The sequence below is a fragment of the Macaca fascicularis genome, chromosome 6, assembly GCF_037993035.2.
Source record: "Macaca fascicularis isolate 582-1 chromosome 6, T2T-MFA8v1.1".
NCBI lineage: Eukaryota > Metazoa > Chordata > Mammalia > Primates > Cercopithecidae > Macaca > Macaca fascicularis.
Window position 1 is genome coordinate 137,374,984 of NC_088380.1, and position 18,604 is coordinate 137,393,587.

The window sequence follows — 18,604 nt, forward strand, 5'->3', positions numbered from 1 at the left end:
TTATTATGAAGAAGCTTCTAATTTTGACATCAAATTTATATTTATCAATCTTAATCACTATTTTGTGCCTTGATTAATATGGTTTATGCTAATCTAAGTCATAATCATAGTCATATGTTTTCTATCATTACTTTTATAGTTCAGGATTTTGATATAAAAATTCTTATCACACATAGAATTTTTGTGAACAGCATGTACTAGACATATAACCTGACTTCTTTCCTAATGAATAACCAATTTCCTCAAAACTACTTATTGAATACTTTATACTTTCTCCACTGATATGAAATGCCAACTTTGCCATACAAATATGCCTGGGACATTTCTGCTGTTTTATCCTATCACCCTAATCCATTACATTTCTAAAAAGAAAACAACATCTCAAAACAAGCAGGAAAACATTGGCTAAAATTCAAAGCCCATTTGTTTCAAACACAATCTTAAATTAGTATTAGAATAATCTCTTATTCTGCATCATTCATAGCAGTTCCACTTCATTGAACTCAAACTGACACAATAGTTTTAATTAGGGTGTACTTCCTGGGATAATCCAGTTGTACAATGTATATTAGACTCTATCATGAGAGACATAAGGAGCCAATGACACTGGAGTACGTATTAAAAAGAGCAGCAGAATAAGGGAGCCCAATTAATAAGCAGCTGTTGTTTCTGTTCTACAGATGAGAAAGCTAAGGTACGGGAAGTTATGTAACTTGCCCAAAGTCATATAGTAAGAAGGTGGCAGAGCATGTATTTAGACATTAGCAGTTGGAGTCCAGAACCTATGTACTTAACCACTACTAACATGACTTCCAAACGGAATGAAATTAAACATTTCTGAGTCTAGATTAGTATTTTAGATGTCCCTGAAGTTTTTATTCAAAACATGTCTGTTTACCTACTTAGCTTTATAGGAACAACCAAGCAATTTCTGCATGACTACAATTTTAAATGTCATAGAACTTTATGTATTACCCAAATTATTATGAGACATAGATAATAGAACAAATTAATAATGAAGAAAATTATTCCACTTCCAATATTAAGCAGATTATCCACTTACAATGATGTTACAATCACAAAGCAATATTTTTATGTAATGATCAGCACATATCTAATACCTATGGAATAACAACCTTGTCTTATGACAACTGAGATATTGATGCTACATGTTAGATAATATGTATTTAGTCATTAGCATGATTCCTATCAAATTCTTGGCAATTGGGATATAGTAGCTGCGATCATTATAAATAAAGTCACTTTAAAACATAAGCAAAGTAAGCATGGCATATGCCGTTCTTAAAAACAAAAACTATAAAAGAAAACTAAAGGTGAAAAGCATTAGCCTTTCTTGAATCATACTTAGTTTTGGAGTGTTCTCAAGTTTCTACAACATCTACAGCAAAGAAGAGCAGAAGCAAAACAATATATAATTAGATTCTGTGTGATTGGATAGTAAAAAGATATAAATGTCTTTCAACTGTAAATTCGTAAGGGGGAAAGAACGCAGCTGAAGAAAGTTCCAGAAAAATATAGTTCTGGTATCAGATTGTGTCCCATAATCTTTGTTTTAACCTCCATTTATAACAGAGAGAATTATGGAAGCATTTTAAATATAATCAATATGATCAGGTTCAATGGACTCTGGAATAAGGAAAGGGTTTTCATAATACTAAGAAACTATTTTAGTAACCCAAATAACTTCCTAGATTTGCATAAATCAAAATAAGCCTATAGTCTCTAGTCCACTTAGGCAATCGTGATTCCATAATGAAGGCATCTGAGGCATCAGGTGGCCAATGCTTAATGTACAATCCTTTTTTTTTTTTTTTTTTTTTTTTTTTGAGATGGAGTCTCGTTCTGTCACCTAGGCTGGAGTGCAGTGGGGCAATCTTGGCTCACTGCAACCTCTGCCTCCCCAGTTCAAGCAATTTTTGTGCTTCAGCCTCCTTAGCAGCTGGAATTACAGATGCACATCACCACACTCAGCTAATTTTTGTATTTTTAGTAGAGACAGGGTTTCACCATGTTGGCCAGTCTCGAACTCCTGACCTCAAGTGATCTGCCCACCTCAGCCTCCCAAATGCTAGGATTATAGGGATGAGCCACTGCGCTAGCCTTAATGTACAATCCTTGAGTACCGCAATGATCAGAACATGAAGTGTCGTCATCAGAATTGTCTTTTAAACACAAGAAAAGATTGGAAGATAGTCAAAATCTTCAAGTAATTTGAAAACATGGTAAAAATGTGAATCCTTTGGGTGGTGGGAGCAACCAACACCTTCTCAACCATGCCAATTATTCTTCATATAAAAATTCTGTTGGTTTCCATTAAGAATATAAATACTAATATTCCCATTTCATTAATGAAGGACCTAAAAGCTCAAATGACCTACTTAAGGTCAGGCAATGAGTCAAAACTAGAAATAGATACTATGTCTGCTGGCGCTACTCCTTAAATGAAGAAACAAAAATATCATTTTGAGTTCATTGAAACTTTACTGCTATAAAATTGAAAAAAATATATCAAAGAGTATGATTTCAAAAAAAGACAATATATATTTTATAGTATAGATTTGTCTTTTCCCATTTTAACTTCAAGGAACATGGCCTTAATTTAGGTTGGAAAGTTTTTCAGAAAGCAGCAGCAACAATTTTCCAGCTGGGCAAGTAAATATGCCACAGAGTCACCATTCATCTCAGTCATTCTTTTCCACAGTAAGTGGACATGAAAGAACTGAATGAACATTAAACAAAGCTTGCCATATTCAGTAAATCTCTCCAGGACCTTGAAGACAGATTGAAATAAAGTACTGTCCAGATTCATTTTCTGCATTAACCAACATAAAATAATTAAATAGCAAAACTCCAGGAGGCCCATAGGCCATTATTAACAGATCTGTAGAAATGGGGAGGAAAATATTTGGTAGTGGAGACAGGACTTAACTGCAGAGTAAATTACTTGTGCGTACTGGAGGAGAATCTTTCAAAGATTCATTCAGCTCAAAAGTTTATTCTTCTTTGTAAAAAGGTGGGTGAGTCCATCCTGCTCCAGAAGTACAGAAGGGAGCATTTTGTCATAGTTGGGCGTCAGCAGTCATAACTGTAGCATTGCACAATCTGAGCAAGAACTAATGGAAATAGAAATAAGCAGAGCTGTAGATGTAAACATGATAAAGATTCTGTGCTTGAATGCTGAACTTTAGGGAATTACTAGTATAAAGAGAAAAAATTTTTCCAGTGATCATATCAGCCCTGATGAGAGTGACCAACTGTGACAAACACAAAATTAGGGTACATCTTGGCTCACAGCAATGCCAACACCACCATATTTGTGCTGTTCCACTACCCTGCTGCCCATGACTGGTGAAAATAGGGGTTAAAAACACTAGAAAAAAAGTCGGATGAGTCCATGCCTTTCTCCTGAGAATCTGGAGTTCAAACAGAAAGACACAGGGTCCCATGGGGACATGGGCTGACTCACAAAAAGAGTAGCACCCTAACATTGGCTCCATGCACTTCAGTTACTATGGTGCCAGACCCAGCCTTTGTCCCTGCTTCCCAAAACCATAATTGCTTGGTTTGGGGCATGTTTTTTTGTTTGTTTGTTTGTTTGTTTTTTTGGTTTGTGTAGCTACCTCCATTTTCTGCTTGAATTACCCAGAGTCACTTTTTTTCTATTGGTTGCAATAAAGCAAGCCTCGCCCAATATATCTGTACAGTATCAATGTCATGGAATGATGTGAGATATGATTGGGTGTGAGCCACAGAAACGACTGAGCAAATGATGCTAAATGAAATGCCCCACTCCAACTGCAAAGTCCCAAATAGAAGTAGGAAACATACATTAGTCTTGTTCACTCCTCATTAAGAGATAGTTGTTAATGGACCAAAAGGCACATAGAAGGTATATTTATATGTGGTCTTTTTGTGTTTGTGCTTAAGTTAATTATTTACAAATTTTATGTACTTTATAATGGAGTTTGGGTCTAGTTCTTCTCAAAGAATTAATCAAATTTATCCTCCAACGCTTAGAGAGTCCAGATCAAAATGATGCCTAAAAGAGACATTGCTATTTGGAGTGTCTATAGTCATGCAGATAATACAGATATAAAATAAATTAGGTGAGTCTAATGATGAAGATCATGGGGGAGAACACACAATGAAATGAGATTGTGCATTTATTTTAAAACATTCTGAACAGATGGTGCTTATCTTTAACACAAGTGATATGTGGACCCCAAGAAGGCAATGATCTAATGAATATATATTTGCGAGACAGTTTTCTTAGACATGTGCACCAGTTCAATGTATATTATGCTGGCAAAATATATTTTCAAACCTTACCTTAAGTTTTAAAGGTAAGTTACAAGGATATCAACCATTCTTTGCAATTGTGCTTTCCATAAGTGTTATGGTAAAGCTGACTATTTCATTGCAATACACAGAATAAAAGTGGGAACAGACTCCTGGAATCCATTGGAAAAATAGTATCAGCACTGTGCAACTGGGACTCATCAAAATTTGTATTTAAGAAATGTCTAGGGTTTTTTGTAAGAGCTTTTATATATTTGTTTTCAAATGAACTTTTCAATATAATTGCTAATATATATGCAATATAACCATAGAGGCTTGCCACTTCCCTATGGTTTATAATCTGTAATATATTTAGAATTAATTGTCTTGGATCCTAATTTTGTTTAACTCATATTTTGAATTATTGACATTGCTAAAGTGCAGTTATTGTTCATTTTGGAGACTCTTAGTTAAAAATGTTTCATTATGATAAAGCTTTAATACATAATGTACATAATGATTTTTAATAACCTTGATAAGATTAGATTTGTAACTGTTTAATTCAACCAAATGGAGATATTATGTTTTGTTTATTGCTCAAATTTTATTTTTTGACAAGATGATTAGAAAATAACTTTTATCTTGCTAATTGTTTAGTGAAATAAATTTCATTTTTTCAGAAAACCTTGTATAATACTATAGAACAACATTACCAAACCATATTTATAAAACCAAAAATGTTATAACAGTCTGTGAAATGTGGGATGTGATAGGCATATTGTTCAGTTTATGAACTCATCAATGGAAATGCATTTGATAACAGGCATAGTTATTGTTCAAAATTAATGAAGAAAGTTAAAAAAAAAGCCCCACACACTCCTTTCTTCTGATATTTTAATGGAAAAAAGCAGAGAACACAGTTGGGACACTATTGTGTACTTTTTAACCCAAAGATGATGCAGTCATTACTCACGACATTTAACAAGTTAAAATTTTAATAATTTACATAATAAACATATTCAGATTTTTCAAAGACCTTTTGCATACATCTCATATTGGATACTAAAAAATAAACAATGACATTGAATAAGTAGTATTTCCAATTTAAAATGAGGAATTTAAAGTTTAAATTATTTAATGTTCTTACCCAAGACTGGCCACAGTCTTGGATAAGACAGCTGGGATTTATACCTTTCTTTACTGGCTCTAAAATTCTGTTTTCTTCACTATGTCACATATAGTGTTGCCACAGACAAAAACTTTGTTTTTAACTATCCTTTTGTAATTTCCTTCATAATCAAGTTATGAGCCATGAAAGAAGGCTATCTCATTACTATATACCAAAGGTCTCAAGTTTTTGTGACAAGTAACTATTTTTCATTTCCAAGAAAACTTCACATTATAAAGATAGGTATACTATTAGTGACAAAAAATTTCCACAGTTGTAGGGAAAGGTAACTCACTCTTTTCATCTAGTGATCTAGTCATTATTTCAATGGGTATTTATTTTTTGCTTACTCTGAACACAATATTGCATATAATGGTGAGAATTTAGTAGTGAAAAAGACAAAACTATCTCACTGAGCTTATGATGAGTGCAATGGCAGACTGGAAGAAAAATAAGTAATTAAATAAATTCTGATAAGTAATCTGAAGAGGTAATACTGTTTCTAGAAGATAATATTGGAAATGGTTTCAAACTATGAAAAGAATAACTTTGCTGTCATCCCAGCCATACAAAGTATAAGAAGAGAACAGTGTCTAGTCATATAGACATTGAAGCCGCACTCCTTGAACTTCAATATCCTGATTCTTAGCTGGGTGACTTTGGAGAAGTCACTTAATTTTACAAAACCTCCATGTCTTCTCATGGGGATACCTCAAACACATAGCCACGTAGAAAATGCATTGAGAGGAGATCAATGCATTTAAAAAGATCCACAAAATTCATCTGTGGGAAGTGGGGAAGAACCAGCAAGCCTGGGGTTGCCTGGTCCTCCAGCCATCCTAGAATGTAGTTGCTCAGTCAACAGAAGTTGAGAGTGGAAGTTCTGTCCTCTGTCACAGAAAGATAATGCAAAGTGTTACTACAAAGGAATGACAAAAAGAAAAGGGAAAAAGACTCACTGAATGTCAGAGAGAGTTGGGGAAACTTGGCAACTGCTGAGTCATAAAAGATTCAGGAGATTAAGAAGAAAGACACTTAAGGACCTTCTATTGTGTTTAATTAGCTGTATTCCTGTTAATGTTCATCTCTGAGAGCTCTAAGTAAAAGTTGGGTGTTGTGTTTAGTTACATTTCTTGGCTGGACAACGTTTGTTTCCCCCCCCACCCCATGAATCAATTTTTTAAAAAAGAAACATCCCATTTGAATATAGACTGAGAATATGAATAGGTGAGTTACAAAATGATGGCTCATATATTCTATTTCTACTCATGTCAGAAATAGGCGTCAGTTTGGCAAATCATTCTTTACTAGTAATTAAGTTGTGCCATTTTTAAAATTCATTGGAATAAATTTTTATAGTATCCTCATACATAATTTAATACCAATAGGATCTAAAGTGATGTTCCATTCTTAATTCCTGATGTTGGCAATTATAGCTTTTTTTTTTTAAACTTTAAGTTCTAGGGTACATGTGCACAACATGCAGGTTTGTTACATATGTATACTTGTGCCATGTTGGTGTGCTGCACCCATCAACTCGTCAGCACCCATCAACTCGTCATTTACATCAGATATAACTCCCAATGTCATCTCTCTCCCCTCTCCCCTCCCCATAATAGGCCCCGGTGTGTGATGTTCCCCTTCCAGAGTCCAAGTGATCTCATTGTTCAATTCCCACCTATGAGTGAGAACATGCGGTGTTTGGTTTTCTGTTCTTGCGATAGTTTGCTGAGAATGATGGTTTCCAGCTGCATCCATGTCCCTACAAAGGACACAAACTCATCCTTTTTGATGGCTGCATAGTATTCCATGGTGTATATGTGCCACATTTTCTTAATCCAATCTGTCACTGATCGACATTTGGGTTGATTCCAAGTCTTTGCTATTGTGAATAGTGCCGCAATAAACATACGTGTGCACGTGTCTTTATAGTAGCATGATTTATAATCCTTTGGGTATATACCCAGTAATGAGATGGCTGGGTCATATGGTACTTCTAGCTCTAGATCCTTGAGGAATCCCCATACTGTTTTCCACAATGGATGAACCAGTTTACAATCCCACCAACAGTGTAAAAGTGTTCCTATTTCTCCACATCCTCTCCAGCTCCTGTTGTTTCCTGACATTTTAATGATTGCCATTCTAACTGGTGTGAGATGGTATCTCATTGTGGTTTTGATTTGCATTTCTCTGATGGCCAGTGATGATGAGCATTTTTTCATGTGCCTGTTGGCTGTATGCATGTCTTCTTTTCAGAAATGTCTATTCATATACGTTGCCCACTTTTTGATGGGGTTGTTTGTTTTTTTCTTGTAAATTTGTTTGAATTCTTTGTAGGTTCTGGATATTAGCCCTTTGTCAGATGAGTAGATTGCAAAAGTTTTCTCCCATTCTGTAGGCTGCCTGTTCACTCTGATGGTAGTTTCTTTTGCTGTGGAGAAGCTCTTTAGTTTAATTAGATACCATTTGTCAATTATGGCTTTTGTTGCCATTGCTTTTGGTGTTTTAGACATGAAGTCCTTGCCCATGCCTATGTCCTGAATGTTATTAACTAGGTTTTCTTCTAGGGTTTTTATGGTTTTAGGTCTAACATTTAAGTCTCTAATCCATCTTGAATTAATTTTCATATAAGGAGTAAGGAAAGGATCCAGTTTCAGCTTTCTATTTATGGCTAGCCAATTTTCCCAGCACCATTTACATGATTGTATATTTAGAAAACCCCATCATCTCAGCCCAAAATCTCCTTAAGCTGATAAGCAACTTCTGCAAAGTCTCAGGAGACAAAATCAACGTGCAAAAATCACAAGCATTCTTATACACCAGTAGCAAACAAACAGAGAGCCAAATCAGGAATGAACTTCCATTCACAATTGCTTCAAAGAGAATAAAATACCTAGGAATCCAACTTACAAGGGATGTAAAGGACCTCTTCAAGGAGAACTACAAACCACTGCTCAGTGAAATAAAAGAGGACACAAACAAATGGAAGAACATACCATGCTCATGGATAGGAAGAATCAATATCGTGAAAATGGCCATACTACCCAAGGTAATCTATAGATTCAATGCCATCCCCATTAAGCTACCAATGACTTTCTTCACAGAATTGGAAAAAAATGCTTTAAAATTCATATGGAACCAAAAAAGACCCCGCATTGCCAAGACAATCCTAAGTCAAAAGAACAAAGATGGAGGCATCACGCTACCTGACTTCAAACTGTACTACAAGGCTACAGTAACCAAAACAGCATGGTACTGGTACCAAAACAGAGATATAGACCAATGAAACAGAACAGAGGCCTCAGAAATAATACCGCACCTCTACAGCCATCTGATCTTTGACAAACCTGAGAAAAACAAGAAATGGGGAAAGGATTCTCTATTTAATAAATGGGGCTGGATAATGTTTATTTGAAAGTTACACTATGTAGAAACCGAACCATGTTGGATTATACAAGTTGGTGATACACCCGGGTTGATGTTATAAGATGATTAGCATAGTGCTTCTCACAAAATAAGCACTGGAAAATTAAATGTTATTGTCATTATTCACAATGTATTCTAAATTTACAAAACTTAGAAACTCCTATTTTTATTATTTTTGTCAGAAGACAGAAGAAATTATCTGCACAAATTCTAAGAAAAGCTACAACACCTGAACATCGAAGCTCTTTGCTTTCCATAGCTGAAACAAAGAGAAAAAATAAGTGGATCACACAGGTTTAATTGTCTAATACAACAAAATTAGTGTGTAGGAAAATAAATGTATTTACCTGGGTCTGAGTGCTGAAAGAAATTAGTCATAAGTCCTCCTTTACATAAGAAGGACAAAACAACATAATGCATAATATCCTTGACAAAAGTTCTACTTGCAAAAAAGTGCAGAGACGCTTCACATATAGCTATTTATCATATCTCTCCCTTTGAAAGCTTTGAGAGCATAATAGTTTTTCTGAAAAGGCAATTCCACTGGAATACAACTTTCTGGTGATTTACCTCATCTCTGAGATACATCCTGGGAACATTTTAGCCAGTGAGCCTAAACCAGACCTACTGATTCAGAATCTCCAGGGTTGAAGCCCAGTATTACGTATTTTTAGAGTTTCCAAGATGACTCTAACTACCAGAGTATCGGTGAGACTGTTAGTGGCTCCCCTCAGATCCATTCTCTCCTTTGCACTTATAGGAATAGAATCCTTGATTTCTGGTGCATACATGGCTACCCAGAATAAGAACTAAATTTCTCAGCCCTGTATTTTGTTGCACATCACCATGTGACTAAATTTTATACAACAGACTGTAATAAGGAGTGATGCCTACCCCCTCTGAACTTGTTCTTACAGGAGAAGCCATGCCACTTCATTCCTCTCTCCTCCTACTACTGCTTGACTGATGGTATAAAACCTGGAGCTCTGTCATTTACCATGAGGAAGGAAATCATAAGCAAGGAAAACAGAGAGAAATTTATGAATGGTGCCTGGTCTCTGGACAAGATCATCCAGATTCTCATGGTCATCCCTGGATTGTGAAAGTAGGATCACATTCTTCACATAAAGAGGATGCTTCTCTGGTCTGCCAAAACAGGTATTGGCCATTTTATCTAAAATCTGTACATAACCTTAGAAAGAGGAATGTTAGCACCCATCCCTGACTTAGAATTTTAAATACAAGAATATCCTCTATTAGAAAATTCTTATTGTCTATTTGAACTCTCATAGTATATTTTTATGAAACTTGTGAAAGTGACTTAAAAGGTTCAGATCAAGGTTGAGATTAGGTGACGTGACCCCAAACTATGTATTTCTGTTAAACCAAATATAATAGAAAGGCAAAATGCAATAAATGTCAAGAGAAATTTTAAATCACATTTGAATAGTTTACTATTCAGTAAACAGCAGATTAAAATTTAAAATTAGTGTCTCTCTCTCTCTCCACCCCTCTCTCCTGCTCTCTCTCTCTCCCTCCCTCCCTCCTTCTATCTCCTTTCCTCCCCTCCCTCTCTGTGTATTAATGCATCATTCTTATAATTTATAAAGAAAAAAGCCAACACTTATGGAATATATTTAAAAGGATACTTGGAAAATCTTGTCTCACCAGCCTAGGAGAAATCTTGGCTATTTTCTACAAGACAATACCGTCTTCATCTGGAAATGGATGGATTTAATATGAGAAAATGATGTCTCAAAATATGGCCATTCCATTTCTAAGAGGTAATTTATATTAGTTACACATGGAAGGGGGAAAGTTTGGGTTATTTTTCAAAATTGTTTAAGTCCTAAGAAATCTGACATTTTTTTTAGTTTCTAATGCTTCTATGAATAAAAGAGGTATCCCAAATTATAAACAAAAAGTCTTCATTGGATGTCACCATTGTCCATTCTTTTAGGTATGAATGAGGGAGACTGGATAGCAGCGAAGATTGGACCTCAATATATTTCTTTCTAGCACTAACATTCATGATTCCATGATTCAACTGAAAGTATAAATTTCAATATGTTTCTTTTAAACTCAAAACAGATGAACAAAAGTAGTCTCATGACATCCCACCAGCCATCATTAAGCTGAATCTTGCACATCGGAAGAACAGGTAGTTGCTTAGCTTCCAAACCTATCTTCACAAAAGTAGGAGTTGAACTGATGCACAGGAATTGAACTCATTCCTAAGTAGGACAAAAAATGGACCTCTCCAGCCTGTGGAAGGTCAGGCATACAACACACAAGATAGTGTCTACAAAGACTTAATATTCACAATGAAAACCAAGTTAATTTTCAGGCCTCACGGCAGTGTACACTTAGTATTATATTTGGTCAGATGTCCTCTAACATAAACCTAAAATTATTTTATAAATTGCTTTTTTGTGAACTTACAAGGAAATGATTTTATTCTAGGTATCAAAGATGTATATGTGATTTAGCTTACATATTTGAGGAAAACATAGTCACTTCATTCAAGGCCTTTCCTTTCTCCTTTTATATTGAAATTGTAATTTAACTTATCAGCTCTCAAAAGCTACATTTAATTATTTCTGGTTTTTTGGATTTTTTTAGCCACTCAAGTTTCTCTTTGGCAGGTAGAAATGAAAAACTCTATATCCTATTAAATACTGAAATAGCTAACAAATCGGTGTGGAGAGAGGTGAAATGAAAGAGAGAGACCAGTTCCAGGGACTCTGCCATGTAAGTTTCCTACACCCGGAATAAGGACAAAATAGAAAATGCATTTGAAATTGACTGTCAAGGTTCAAAAAGTGTGGTGGAAACAGATGTAGTGTAACTCTTTTAATATTTACTCAACAGGACAAGTCAAATAATAACTTTTCTGATTCAATTGTAATGTGAAAAATCATTAAAAATAATTTACCATTAATATCCACTACAGAGAGCTTTTATTTTTTCCATGAAACATTGTCAATTGCTTTGGCATTGGCAGCTCTCACTGTGCAAAAACAGAAAGGAAAAGAAAAGAAAAAAAGTAGTCTTGGAAATGGAGTACCCGTAAAGCCAGTCCCAGAGCTATTGGAAATAACTGGGGGTTCACAGGAAATATGCTCACTAAGTTCGACTCCAACAACTCATAAAACAGTTGCCCAATTGATTATTTGATCTACTTCTCTAAAATCTATTAATTATTCCTCAGACTCACTTTCCACTCCTACTTTCTCTAGATGTCCAGCTTTAGCATTTTCACACTTGAAATGTTTCTTACAATGTCTCTTGGGTAGTCTCTTACAAAAAGAGTAAAGTTAATCCAGAATGTTTAATCTAATTTCCTTGAGCAACTAGAAGTAAACAGAATTACTTTACTGTGCTGAGTTTGTAATGCCTAGAAAAGATAGCTAAGCCAAAACCTGACATTTACTTAGTGAAAAATGTCACTTTAAGGAAAATTAAACACAGCCATGGAGTACTGACCCAGAACCTAGGCAAACGGACTTCTACCCTGATTTTTCCACTCCTTCATTACTACTCAGGAAAAAATCACTTTACTTATTTAGGCTTAAGCCTCCTCATCTTGGGAAGAAATATTTACTAAAACAAGTATTTCTTAAAGTTGCTTCTACTATAAAATTCTACAAAATAAAAGTAATTTATTGATGACTAGAAGTGCTTGTGTGTTTATCAAATAGTGTGATTTTGATACCTCATCAATAAAATTAATCCTACTACCTTACACTAAAAAGAGCACTTGGATATTCACATGTTGTAGTGTGGACATTCTTTGCCACCTCCTCAGTGGGACTCAGGGGTTCACCCCAACCTTTTTCATGACTCTAACACCTAAATGTTCTTGAACATAGGGTCTTGTAAACTTCTTCCCAAAAAGAAATATTTTGATGAATGGGCTTGACCTTCCCAAGATCCCAGCATATTTCAAAATTTCAAAATAAATAATAAACATAAATACATTACCTCATTATGAAAGTAATGTTTGCTCTGAGAAATTGAGAAAAACAAAAAACTAGCAAGTGAGAACGGTTTTTTCACAATTTTATAACTCAAAGATCCTATTTGCTATTGTTTACCCCCTCACAATCTTGTGGATATGTACAAATTAGTTGTGATTTCTGGTTGTATTAGTTTGTTTTCACATTGCCATAAAGATACTACCCAAGACTAGGTAATTTATAAAGGAAAGAGTTTTAATTGACTCACAGTTCTGCATAACTGGGGAGGACTCAGGACACTTATAATCATGGCAGAAGGCAAAGCAGACACCTTCTTCACAAGGCAGCAGGGGAGAGAAGAGAAAGTGAAGGGGGAACAGCACTTTTAAAAACCATCAAATCTCATGAGAACTCACTCCCTATCATGAGAACAGCATGGGGGAAACCACCCCCATGATCCAATAACCTCCCACCAAGTCCCTCCCTTGACACATGCGGATTGCAATTCAAGATGAGATTTGGGTGTGGTCACAGAGCAAAACCATAGCATTCCACCCATGGCCCCTCCCAAATCTCATGTCCTCACATTTCAAAACACAATCATACCTTCCCAACAGTCTCCCAAAGTTTTAACTCATTCCAGCATTAATCCAAAAGTTCAAGTCCAATGTCTCATCTCAGACAAGGCAAGTCCCTTCCACCTAGGAGCTTGTAAAATCAAAATCAAGTCAGTTACTTCCAAGATACAATGGAGGTAAAGGCATTGAATAAATGCTCCCATTCCAAACGGGAGAAATTAGCCAAAACAAAGGGGCCATCCAAGTCCAAAATCCAGCAGGGCAGTCATTAAATCTTAAAGCTCCAAAATAATCTCTTTTGACACCATGTCTCACATCTAGGGCACACTGATGCAAAGGGTAGGCTCCCATGGCCTTGGGCAGCTCTGCCTCTGTGACTTGGCAGGGTTCAGCCCCTGCAGCTGCTTTCATGAGCTGGCATTAAGTAACTGTGGCTTTTCTAGGCACACAGTTCAAGCTGTCAGTGGATCTGCTATTCTGGGGTCTGGAGGATGGTGGCACTCCTCTCACAGCTCTTCTAGGCAGTGCCCCAGCAAGAATTCTGTGTGGGGGCTTCAACCCCACATTTCCCTTCTGCACTGCACTAGCAGAGATTCTCCGTGAGGACTCTGCCCCTGCAGCAGACTTCTGCTTGGACATCTAGGCATTTCCATACATCCTCCGAAATCTAGGTGGAGGTTCCCAAAACTCAATTCTTAAACTCTGCATCCACAGGCCAAACACCACATGGAAGCCACCAAGTCTTGGGGTTTGCACCCTCTGAAGCAATAGTCCAAGCTATACCCTGGCTACTATTAGTCATGGCTAAAGTTGGAGTGGCTGGGACACAGGGCACCAAGTCCCGAGGCTGCACACAGCACATGCACCCAAGGCCCTGGCCCATGAAACCATTTTTTCCTCCTAGACCTCCAAGTCTGTGATGAGAGGGGCTGGTATGAAGGTCTCTGACATGCCCTGGAAACATTTTCCCCATTGTTTTGGTGATTAACATTCAATTCCTCATTATTTATTCAAATTTCTATAGCTGGCTTGGATTTCTCCTGAGAAAATGAGGTTTGCTTTTCTACTGCATAGTCAGACTGCAAATTTTCCAAACATTTATGTTCTGCTTCCCTTTTAAACATAAGTTTCAATTCCAGATCATCTCTCTCTGAAGTTCAAAGTTTCATAGATTTCTAGAGCAGGGGCAAAATGCCACCAGTCTCTTTGCTAAAACATAGCAAGAGTGACCTTTGCTCCAGTTCCCAAGAAGTTTCTTATCTTCATCTGAGACCCACCTCAACCTGGACTTCATTGTCCATATCACTATCAGCATTTTGGTCAAAACCATTAACAAGTCTCTGGGAAGTTCCAAACTTTGCCACATCTTCCTGTCTTCTTCTGAACCCTCCAGACTGTTTCAACCTCTGCCTGTTACCCAGTTCCAAAGTTGCTTCCACATTTTCAGGTTATCTTTATAGCAGTACCCCAATCTCTGTGGTACCAATTTACTGTATTAGTCCATTTCCACAATGCTATAAAGATACTACCTGAGACTGTGTAATTTATAAACAAAGGAGGTTTAATTGACTCACAGCTCCACATGGCTGGGGAGGCCTCAGGAAACTTATAATCAAGGCAGAATGGGAAGGAGGAATATATTACATGGCAGCAGACAAGAGAAAACATGTGAAGGAGGAACTGTCAAATACTTATAAAACCATCTCATGAGAACTCACTCTTTACCATGAGAACAGCAAGGAGGAAATATGCCCCCATGATCCAATCACCTCTCCCCAGGTTTCTCCCTTGACATGTGGGGATTACGATTCAAGGTGAGATTTGGGTGAGGACACAAAGCCAAACCATGTCACTGGTATATTCAAAATGTTATAATACTGATTATAAATGTCAGGTTTCTTTGTTGTAAGAATAACAGACACATTGTATATGGCTTAAAAGCAAGGGGGAAATCAAAAGAAAAAAATAAAACCATCTAAAATCTTATTTAAGAAGATAAACAATTGGAGAGGAATAGGAAAAGCTCTAGAAAGGGGGTTCATTGTGATCATCTTTAGCCATTGGCATTCTGATCCCATGCATTGATTACTGTGTGGGAGGAAGGATCATGATCATCATGATGGGCCCAGAGATGAGACAGCTCCGCTATGCAGGCCTAGCTTCCAGATGTTTGTAGAACACAAGTCATATTTAAGCATTTATTTTAAAAATTCATGTTTCCCATTTGTACTAAAGCCCTATCTTCACTTTCACACAGCTGAATATTTGTAATTATCTTCTATGTTTGGCATTCAGCTGCAAAACAATAAAAACACAGGATACACACAAAAAGAAGACAGACATTGGACATACTGGCCAATTTTTAACCATTGTATGTCTGTATGCATATAGTGTACAAAGTGCATATTATACTCCATACAATGACCCAACATGAGGTGTTGGAGCTGAGGCTCCTAAAAGGGCTGTAACTTCAGCTCTACTAACTAATACCATTTGCAATTTTTAGGAAGGTGATGTAAATAAAGTTCCTAACTGATGGATAATTTGTCCTCTCAAGAGTCACATCCACACCTGTGTCAGACTTTGACTACCACTTGTTTCAGCAATTCTATAACCACCCACACATTTGGCACCTCCCTAGAAGAACTGATGGATCTTAGTATAGATTTGTACTCATGGCAAAGATTTTTTACAACACAGTTAAGACTACAGAGCCAAATCGACAAGGCATAGAATACAGCAGAGTCTGGTTGCATTCACATGCAGGCTTCCTGTGTTCTCCCAGAAAGGGCCACAGAGAGCTCACTGCCCCTCCAACAGTGAAATACAGCAACATATGTATAATGTTTCTGCCAATAAAGCCATTGTAGGACTCTGATCTCAAGGTTTTTATAGGGGACTTGTCACATAGGCACTCTCTGCATAGCCACAACTACTAAAATTCTAGACTACCAGATCGAAAGCAGGTAGGTGGTCATCTTCAATCTTATTATCTAGGCAAACTGGTAAAGAGGCCTTATTAGCACCATGAACATTTCAAGGTCAAGTTTCCAGATGCCAGTTCTGCCTTTTGCTGGCAGTTTTGCTAGACCTCTTTTAGATTCCATTTTCTTACTCATTAATTGGGCGATATAACAAGGAATATAGTTGTGAGACCCCAGGCCTCATGGAGCACGTAGTACAATGCCCAACACATAGCATCCTATGCTAGCCATTATCATTAAAGAGTTGAACAAAATTATATTAAATATCACTTTTAATAAATCAATGTTGTAAAACTTTTAATACGAGTTTTAAAGATACTGAAAAGAAATGTGCAAGCTCCTTTGGTAATAAAAATAGGTATTATGTTGATTTATGCAATTCTATTTGTCTGCAGTTTTAGTGGGGGTTTTTTTGGAACAAAGTACTTTATTTAACAAAGGCCCTATAACTGTATCCCCACTATTTGAAAGGTATAAGCATTATGAGCAAGTATTGGAAAAGAGCAACATAGGTTAGTGATTTAAATGATCCTCACATTTTCAAGAGATTTCATTTGAATCATGGCGTGAAGGTTTGCTTTTCCTAATACTGGGAAAGTAAAAGCAGCAGAATAAAAATGAGCTGAGTAGTTCTGCAAGGTCAGACTGCACCCCTGTACTCATTGGCATCATAAATGAGAAAACATGTCTTTTGCTGATTGAATACTTTAATGTGTCAGTTAATTGGCTTTATGCTTTTATTTCATTTAACCATCACAACAACCATGTGAATTAGGTATAATTATCTGTACAGATGAGAAAACTGTGACCCAGGAAATCTATGTAACATGTCCAAGATAGCCCCAGTAAGAACAGGTCTAGGAATTCAAACTTGGAAATGTCCAGCTGTGGCCAGGACTCTTCACCACTTTGTCATACTGCTTATCTGGACCTAAAAGAGCCTTGCATGTCCAAAAGTTCACCCATGCTAATCACTCTTTCACACTGCCTTTACTTGACTCAAAACATTCAAACTGCTGGACACAGGGGAAAGCAGATTCAGATTAACCCAGAATGTAAGAGTTATTCAAAGGTTATTTAATTATTATTCTGCTTTTCAATTGACTTCCCCCAAAATAACTCCACACAGATGTGAGATTTTTTAATGCCCTTGCTGCAGCTATTTTTATATAAAAAGATTTTAGAGGTAATCTATTAGGAAGCAAAAATTTTCAAGAAACAAAAGATATAAAACACAATGCATTTGGAAACCCAGAAAGACTATTTTATCTAGACTTCCTTTTTCTAGAGAAGTACATTCTTTGCATTGTTCTCTCCAGAAATTTTGCCTTGATGCTATATTCAAGGTGCACAAAACACACACATGAACATGCACGTGCACGCGCGCGCGCGAGCACACACACACACACACACACACACACACACACACACACACACACACACACACAGTTTAAAAACAAAGAATGCAGGAAATTCAAAGCAGCATAGTCAAAAGCCCCAGGGAACTTTCAGTAAGCCAATGCATTCCATGACTAGATTTCTTGGTTTTAACAGGAGAAAATACATAGAACCTAAACCCCTGAGATCAGTGTCTCCATTTCAAGGTCACTTGTGTAATGCAGAAAAACATCACCCTGTTTTAAACAGTGAAGAAGGAAAAGCAGGACTCAGCATGTCGGGTGTGGAATAGCAGCAACCAGAGAATCTTTTTTCCAAAAATTAAAAACAGGAGCATAAACCATGCAGAGAAGTACAATCTCATAAAACTGCAACAGTACATCTGGTCTGTGACCTCAAGAAGCTAAACTAATTTCTGACTTAAGGGAAGTATTGACATATTTCTCAAGCTCTGCACTACACATAGGAACCCATGGGAGCTGAACCGTGGAAAATGTTCCAGAAGCTACTAGTTTTAAATAAAAGCATCCTAAGAGGCTCCAGGGAGATTTTGGAACAATTTTTTAAGTGATTAAGTGCTATTAATGTCACATCACAGAAAAATTTGGGGGAAAAAAGCCTCTAACGTGGTCTTCCCCCGACTGTGTTGTTCACTTTTGATTTCTCTCTAGATTATCACCAAAGAATAGTTCTTTCTAATTAGTGAGAGAGTGCAGGGCTCAGGAAGAAATTCTAACATGTTTGGATCATGTATTAGTTCGTTTTCACACTGCTGATAAAGACACCCGAAAC